Genomic DNA, 9,509 nt, shown 5'->3' on the forward strand with positions numbered 1-9,509 from the left:
ATGGAAAGAAACTTAGATCATGAATGGAGTTTCATATCTCCCTTCCACTCACAGTACAAGGAGGTGGAGAATATTTTCCATAAGCATTGGCAAGTCCTTTGTCTGGATAGGACACTGGCAAGTGTTCTACCTGACAAGCCCAAGTTCATTTACCGTAAGGCGCCAAGCTTTGGGGATGTTATAGTCAAAAAGATTATTGATCCCCCCGGGAGAAATCCAACCTTCTGGGAACAAAATGTTTTTTTTGCGTGCCGGAAGTGCAAAGCGTGTAGAATGGTGGCGAGAACTATGAGAAAAATAGAAAAATTCACTGCAACTTCCAACAATAGGGAATTTGAAATTAAGCACTTTATAACATGTAATACATCACATGTAATGTATGCCCTGTGTTATCCATGTGGATTAATGTACATAGGTTGCACTAAGCGTCTTTTAAGAGTGAGAATCGCTGAGCATGTGCACAACATTACTATTGGCTATAAAGACCATAACGTATCCCTGCATTTCAAATTACATCACGGACAAGATCCTGCTGGATTGTTATTTTGGGGGATTGATCACATCAAACAATCTTGGAGGGGGGGTAATATAATAAGGGATTTATCAAAAAAGAAACTCAATGGATTTTTTAACTGACACTCTTAGCCCGAAAGGGTTAAATATCGAACTCGATATTAATTGCTTTATCAGCGATTTTTAGGTTCACTAGAGTGGACGATTACACAATGTATTATAGGGCGTACACACGGTCGGACTTTGTTCGGACATTCCAACAACAAAATCCTAGGATTTTTTCAGACGGGTGTTGGCTCAAACTTGTCTTGCATACACACGGTCACACAAAGTTGTCGGAAAATCCGATCGTTTTAAACGCGGTGACGTAAAACATGTACGTCGGGACTATAAACGGGGCAGTGGCCAATAGCTTTCATCTCTTTATTTATTCTGAGCATGCGTGGCACTTTGTCCGTCGGATTTGTGTACACACGATCGGAATTTCCGACAACGGATTTTGTTGTCGGATAATTTTATCTCCTGCTCTCCAACTTTGTGTGTCGGAAAATCCGATGGAAAATGTCCGATGGAGCCCACACACGGTCGGAATTTCCGACAACACGCTCCGATCGGACATTTTCCATCGGAAAATCCGACCGTGTGTACGGGGCATTAGAGTTTTAATTGAGGGGTTCCTCACTCTGAGATTTTGATCTGTTTTCTGTATAGATAACTTAATAACTATGCCCTGTTTGGATTACATATTTTTTTATTGTGTATGTACAATATGGAACTATGTGATACAGAGAGGTACTGGAGAATCTTTTATCAACTTCCGCTTTCTATCTACGTAGAATTTTAGATTATGCCGTGCAGGTAATTTTAATCTGCTTAGATTTTAACCACTATTATTTTTGTGATTTTATCACAAGTTCCCGAGGTTGCTGCGATTATATGCGATTTTGTATGTAACATTTTATGTCAATAGGTATGTCAGGTAATTTTAATCTGATTAGATTTTAATCATTATTATTTTCGTGATTTTATCACAAGTTCCGATGTTGCTGCGATTATATGCCATTTTGTATGTAACATTTTTATTTTTTGTTAATTTTATGTCAATTTTATGTCGCAATGTGATAAACTTATCTGATTTAATATGATAATTATATCAGGTGAGGAACTATGGGTATTTGAATTACTTGGTCACTACACTGCGACATCCATATAGCTTAATTATGTTTGGGGGTTAAGCGACTCTCTCTCTTCAGTTGCACCTGGAATATATAGAAAAAGGAATTACCCTAGGAGGACTTTATCGGCACTTTGCTAAGGATACTGGTATATATAATTGCGTAATAATTGTGTGTAACAAGATAGAAGAAGTAACAAAATATTTATTTAAACATGACATAATTTAAAAACATAGTGTTTCATAGATTTCACAAGGCATATTACATAGTTACATAAATCATTAATGTGACATTCTTCGCAGAACAATGAATTGTGCGAAAGCTCTTCATTAACACCCAACGCGTTTCGGAATAAAACAATATGTTTGTCCTTCTTCAGGGATGTAGCTAAAAAAGAGCAGTTCGTCTAAAACAGATTAGAATATAAGATAATGAGTCAAATTATCATATCTTGTATGTGTATGAATATGCGTATCGTCTAGTAATGATTAGGTGGGGGTAAATGACTCACTTTGTAATATGCTAGATTAGGTTCCTTTAAAAATCCAAAACTGGAATGATATTGGGCATTGTTGCTGGTGTAATTATAGTAGAAGGCATCAGGGTTGATACTAAGTGGTGTCAATTAGTAATGGTTCCACTATGATGGGATATGGTGTCTCACCTATCCCCGTCCCTCCCGGATGCGTGCAGGCCAAGGCGACCACTGAGGCAAAACAGAAAGGATCCCCTAGGAATGGCATAATATAACAGAGTAAATTTTGATGGCGGACAAAATAGTTAACTAGAAGAGGAGAGTGTATATAGTCTGTCACAAGAAAGAATTGTATTTGATATCTTCTGGGTATCTAATTTGTCCCAAGAATAAAATATACAGAACAAAGAAGAGGCTATACTTATGCGTTATTTATGAATTATATCCATATAAAAGGTGATAAGTCAAAAGATGTCATAGCAATGTGTCTGATTCTAATATAAAGGATATATATGGTATTCAAATATCATTGAGGAATACCCATATAAATGAGCATAGCACAATGCACTTGGAAAAGCTGGGTCTTAATGTTTTTGCTTAATGACTTGCATAGCTTGTTCCATAGGAACAAACATATGTATAGCTGCTAGTCTGCCACTAGCATGACAGTTTGGAAAGGGACATGTGAGAGCAGGATGTTATAGGCAGAATAATAAAGATTAAATAAAGAATAAATTAATTGGGGCGTGGCTTGACGCGCAGCTCAGATGGAAGCACATTAGCAGAGCTCCGTAGGTCACACAGCCTTACAGCCTGACACCCTGTCGCAGAGCCCTCAATGCCGGGCAGAAAGCTCTACACCACCCCGCAGACATGATCCCACCATGGAAAACAGTCATCCGCTGCCAGGAACATCGCCGATTTCCTGAAACAAAAGCCGGCGGCGAGCAGCAGCACGGCCGGTCCCAAGATGGCGCCGACGCAACAGACCGAGCTCCATGAGGAGGATTTCAGTGGAGACTCGGAATCCACAGAGGACACAGGTAGGGGCAAATCCAGAGTGAATAAACCCCTGACCTATGCAGACATGTCTGTATTCTCGGCAGACATCAAATCCGCGTTTTCAGCGGCAATTACAGACCTGAAAACTAACTTAGTAGTTCTCACTGAGAAACCGGCGGCCTCAGAGCACGCAGGGAGACAGAGAGACAAGGCCCTACACAGACTGGACCAGGTCACTGTCTCTCATGCCCATCACTTTATTGACCTGAATAGGCACGTAGAGGACCTCGATAACAGGGGCAGGAGGAACAATATCAGGGTGCGGGGGATCCCCGAATCAGTGGAGGCAGACCAGATAACTCCTGCCCTCCAGAGGGTCTTTAACAGCCTCCTTGACAGGCAGGAAGAGACAGAAATAGAATTTGTCAGGGCCCACAGAGCTCTCCGGCCTAAAGGCCCTGATATGGCCCCGCCACGTGACATCATATGTTGCCTACAGAACTTTCAATTGAAGGAAGATATAATACGCAGAGCAAATGACAGGATCATCTTTAATGGTGAAACCATAATGCTATTTCATGATTTATCACAAATTACTTTAAAAAATCGCAGAGCCCTACGACCGCTTTTGGATAAGCTTAGGGAGAGGGATCTCAGATATATCTGGCGCTTCCCTTTTGCGCTCATTGTGTCGGCGAATGGGCACCAACATGTACTCCGCACTCCAGCAGACCTTCCTGATTTCTGTGCGGGACTAGGCCTTGACCCAGTGGATCTTCCAGACTGGTACGCGGACTTTGCACTACCACCGCATGACAGAAGCCCACCTCGGTCTCCATTTTCCATGCCAGAAAAGAGATTCTCCAAGAAGATGAAGCAGGGGAGATCTGGAGGTTCCAAACAGGGCACCCCGAACCCCAGATCAAGAGTGGACCGTGACCAGGCAGAAGACTAAAGATCCGGTTGAATCCCCTCTCATCGGTCATAACGACTCAATTCCACGCACTAGTCCACTGACAGTCACAACCCCCTTTTTTTTTTTTTTTCTCAGCTCGGACTCGATTCCAAAACTAACTTCTAACAAGTTACTGTAAGCACAAAGAGCTCCAGAGCACAACGGAGGTTGTTGTCAAATGTCAAAGACAGGATGCTACTTAAATATTGCATAGTAATTTTGGTCAGTAGTCTAAAATATACCGGTGGAATAAAAGCTGCAGGTGGTCACGACACTTTGAAGGTGATGACCATGAGGGGTGATGAGAGCATATTATTGCAGTTATTGTCTGAGATTCTATAACAGCTTAGATGCCCCGCAAATTAGGGGGAGTTGGGACCCTCTGTTAGTCAGGGTGAATTCATTACATTCTTCTTTTTATTAATGCAGTTTATATTTAAGGCTGTGTGTTACATGGAGATACGGTTAGCCAGTTATACTTCCAGTTTACATGCTGTTTTTCTGTGCACTGTTGCAGACACAGGATAACATTCGCATTTTTGTTATCACACCAGGCGGCCGCCTCCCTTTGCCTCACAAAGTGATCTGGTGCTATCAGTAGACCACCAGACACACTATATCTCTAGATAGGGCCCTATCTAGAGGTTAACCTAATCTTGTTTGTTGTTCATTGTTTTTTTTTTCTGTTCTTTCTATTCCTTTTTTCTCTTGTAGACCTTGATCAATCGCGTTGCCCGCTTTACGAATTCACTGATTGTGTGTAAGTCCATTTTTCGAGAGCCCAGTTCACGACACCACCTCTGAGTCTGCATCATGGCCTACTCGTTCCTGGGACGTAAGCCTACTGTAATATCACATAATGTTCAAGGGTTGAACATACCCGAAAAACGTAACACGTTGCTTAGAGAAATTAAAAAAGGTAAGCCACATTTCATACTGCTGCAGGAGACCCATTTTAAGACCGGACATGTTCCCAGGCTCACCGACTCAACCTTTACTAGGGCATTTCATGCCACTAACGATCAGGCAAAAACAAAGGGGGTTACAATTCTAGTCAATAAGAATGCTCCCTTTATCTTGACGGAACAACTGATAGATCCGGAGGGAAGGTACATTTTCCTGAAAGGGATATATGGAGACATACCCATTACCATAGCGAATGTCTATTTCCCAAACAAAGCCCATTTAACCTTTTGCACTCAAATGGTTCATAAACTGCAGGATTTCACTTCTGGTTGTCTGATCATGGGAGGGGATTTCAATATACCCTTGAATCCTTTGACAGACACATCTAACGGGTCGACTAGTATCAGATACAGGACACTGAAAAGTATCAAAAACCTTCTCCACTCCCTCAAGTTGATAGACTCCTGGAGATTTCTAAACCCGACCGGTAGAGATTATACGTTTTACTCAGCGCCCCATGAGAAGTACGCACGGTTAGACTACCTCTTTATTTCACAAAATGACCTCCACACTCTCACAGAGGCATACATAGGCACACACCCATAACACCAACATACCGGGTATCAAACGAGCAAACGGCTCTCTAGATGTCTCTACAGAAGACATTGCAAAACATTTTCATGACTACTACACAAACCTGTACAATTTACCACAACAACATAAATTGCCAGGAATGACAGGTGACAGATCCCAGATCATCAGAGAGTATCTAGAAAAAAGTGGGCTCCCGTCTCTGGAAGACGTAGAGGCCAATACATTCGAATGTCCAATTGACACAACTGAGATCAAACTTACCATTAAAAATCTGAAACAAGGCAAAAGCCCGGGCGCGGACGGGTACACGGCAATTTAATATAAAACATTCACAGATCTTCTGGAGGCTCCCTTGGCGGCGGCCTTGAACTCCATGTCTGAATCCAGGGAGATAACACCTGAATTACTCTCGGCATTTATTACGGTCATCCCAAAAGAAGGCAAGGACCCTCACGAATGTGCTGGCTACCGTCCCATATCTTTGTTGAATATAGACGTGAAAATTTTTGCGAAAATACTTGCCAACAGACTGAAACCCGTCCTTCATAAACTAATTGGCCCCGAGCAGGTAGGCTTTATGCCTGGTCGGGAGGCCAAGGATAATGTTATTAAATCTCTGTTGCTAATAAACAAGATTAGAACAGGCGGTACAGAAGACCTTCTCCTATCCACGGATGCGGAGAAGGCCTTCGATCGAGTGGCTTGGGACTACATGCTGGCCACCTGTAAACATGTGGGTTTGGGCTCGAAGATGTTGGCTTGGATTTCAGCACTTTATCAAAAGCCTACGGCTAGATTAAAAATTAATGGCACACTTTCCGAGAGAGTTCACATTGCTAACGGTACAAGACAGGGGTGTCCTTTATCCCCTCTCTTGTTTATACTGTCCTTGGAACCATTTATTAGACAAACCAATCTAAATCCCTCGGTAAAGGGCTGGCAGGTGGGGGATAGGGAGTTCAAGATCGCCGCATATGCAGATGACCTGCTGTTTTTTGTCTCGGAGCCTCATATCACTCTCCCCAATCTCATGAAGGAATTTGGACTTTATGGTTATGTATCTAACTTAAAAATAAACTATTCCAAGTCAGAGGCCATGAACATTTCGCTTACCACCCACTCACTCTCATCTGCAATGGCCAACTCTCCTTTCAAATGGGATCCCAAAAAACTGAGGTATTTAGGAATCAATTTAACTCCACAGATCTCGTCATTGTATGACCAAAATTTCCCTTCACTATTGAAAAGTATTGACAGAGACCTATACAACTGGCACTCAGGAACCTTTTCGTGGTTTGGCAGAGCGACCATCATTAAAATGACCGTTCTGCCCAAGCTCCTTTATGTAATGCGCACACTACCGATTAAGTTACCACCAAGCTTGTTTAGGACCTTAAGAACCTTGTTCGTGAGATTCATCTGGGCTCACAAAAAACCTAGAATGAAATTCGAAGCATTATTGAAAGTAAAAGAAATGGGGGGGCTTGGAGTTCCCAACTTGAGAGACTACTATCTAGCATCACACGCAGCGAGGATCATAGATTGGCACTGTCATCGGGACAGTAAAGACTGGGTGAAGTTAGAAATGGCCCTCTCTCCCACCTTGGTTACAATGGTCCAATTACCCTGATGACCTAAAGCACCACCCCATGACAGGAACCACCCTTAAATTGATGCACGACTTACCCAGAGGCAAAGTGATCACTTCTGCGTTAGGCCCACTAACACCGATGAAAGATAACCCAGGATTTATCCTAGGGCTTAATAATTCTCACCTTCAGTCACCTATCGCTGACAGACCTCTACTGGCGGGTGAATGTTACCAACAGGGTAAAGTCAAGGAGTATCAGGCCCTAAAGAGGGAAGACAATGTGACAGAGCTACCCTTTTGGGTTTACTTACAGGCCAGAAGTTATCTTAAGGATAACCACAAGTGGGGAGACTTCTCTAGACCCTTGACGGAGTTTGAGTCGGTGTGTCGTAAGGGGGAACCGGTTAGCAGAACAACTTCCATTGTGTATGCTTGGTTACAGGAAGCGAAGGGACCAGCAGATGAGAGACTTAGGGGGAGGTGGTCTGATACCCTACAGATAAACATAACCCCTAAACAATGGAAGAACGCTTGTATTTTAGCACATAAGTGCTCCATAAGCACTAAGGTCCAAGAAACAGCGTACAAATTGATGACACGGTGGTATTTAACACCAATGAGACTAAACAAATGGTTCCCACAACTGTCGGACCGTTGCTGGCGTTGCATGAACGATAGTGGATCGTTGCTGCATATTTGGTGGCAATGCCCATTAATCGCTAATTACTGGAATGAAGTTCTTGACCTAATTAAACTGATAACGGAGACGACTCTGCCTCTTGACGCAGCGTGCTGTCTAATTCACATCTCCAACTGACCTCTAAAAAAATACAAGCGTTCTCTCACAAGGCACCTACTAAATGCTGCCAAATCACTCATTCCAATTTACTGGAAGTCTACACGAGTTCCAACAGTCTCTGAATGGTTACGCAGGGTCGCAGAGTTCCATGAAATGGAGGATACTCTTGCTCAATCCAATGAACAGGTAGAAAGCTTTCTTGAGACCTGGCGTCCCTGGATCGTTTTCAAATATTCCAAGGCTTTCAGTGATATTAATGATGCCCAGACATCTGGACCTGTATGAGACAGGATAGCATATATTTACATCAACAGGTTTCTCTTGGATGCGGTCAGCTGGGCAACGCGATTGATTGATCATCTGCTAGACATCTACTTGACTAGGTAATGGTCATAAAATTCTTTCTTTTTCTGTTTACCTCTCTTTTTTTTCTTTTTTTTTTTCTTTTGGCTCTTATTGTTCTTTTTGACTCTGACATGCAAATCAGATGACTCTCTCCTTTGCTTTATTATTTAGGATAACTGGTCATGACAAGGTTAAGTGTAAAAGACAAGGGGGCTTTAACAATGTCATAGTTTATATCAAAGGTTGCACTTAACAACACTGTTATCTTTTCATAGTATAACATAAATTGTTTATTCTTGATAGCATTGTAAACTAATGAGGACCATACATGGCTTTATGTGGATTTTTGCTGTGATTACAGTTAACTTGATTTGTACTGTCTTTTCAACTTTTGAATAAACTTTTTTGATGGAAAAAAAAAAGAATAAATTAATTAATTAAATGTTTTGTATAGACATTTATTAAGCATATCGTGTAAATATGTGGCCAGTTAATGTGTATAAGTAAATGCTTTAAAAGAGAGTAGTCATAGAATTTTCAAGGAGGACTATAATACATAATATACACATAGAGAGTTTTGCTTACCTATTTAACTCAGTTTTGAAGTTTGCCAGCCATACATCCCAGCGTCCAGCGTGCACAACGCCTTGGCTGAGAATGAAAGGATCTGGCTTTTTATACATGTAGGAGCCCAATCAGCTGACGCTGAGAACAGCGTCCAGCTGATTCGGGTAATCCTAAAATGTAGGGAGCCTCGTATATGCCTCCTGAGTAGGGGATGCGCGGCGCCGCCCCCACCGCGCATGCGCGAACGCATTTGCGTTGGAGCGGCGTCACGCACATCCAACCCACCGACACGGAATGCCGCTCCGGCGGACTGCGCATGTCCGCCGGAGTAGCAATATGGAGGTTGTGGGCGGAGAGATTCCCCGTCCAGCTGATCTCCACTGGTGCCGCCCAAATAATATATCTGGGTGGCTTTCCGTGCCGGGTAATCGCCCTAGCTGTCCGCACCAGGGAAAGACCTGAGGGGGGAGACAAGAGAAAAATAAAATTAATGCTGGTTAGAGATGGTATTTGAATAAATGTATATTAAAATACAAGCATCAGCATTTAATATGAATTTACAGAGTAAGTTATTTTGATATGTATAA

Source organism: Aquarana catesbeiana, linkage group LG01 (assembly GCF_042186555.1).
Source record: "Aquarana catesbeiana isolate 2022-GZ linkage group LG01, ASM4218655v1, whole genome shotgun sequence".
Lineage (NCBI taxonomy): Eukaryota > Metazoa > Chordata > Amphibia > Anura > Ranidae > Aquarana > Aquarana catesbeiana.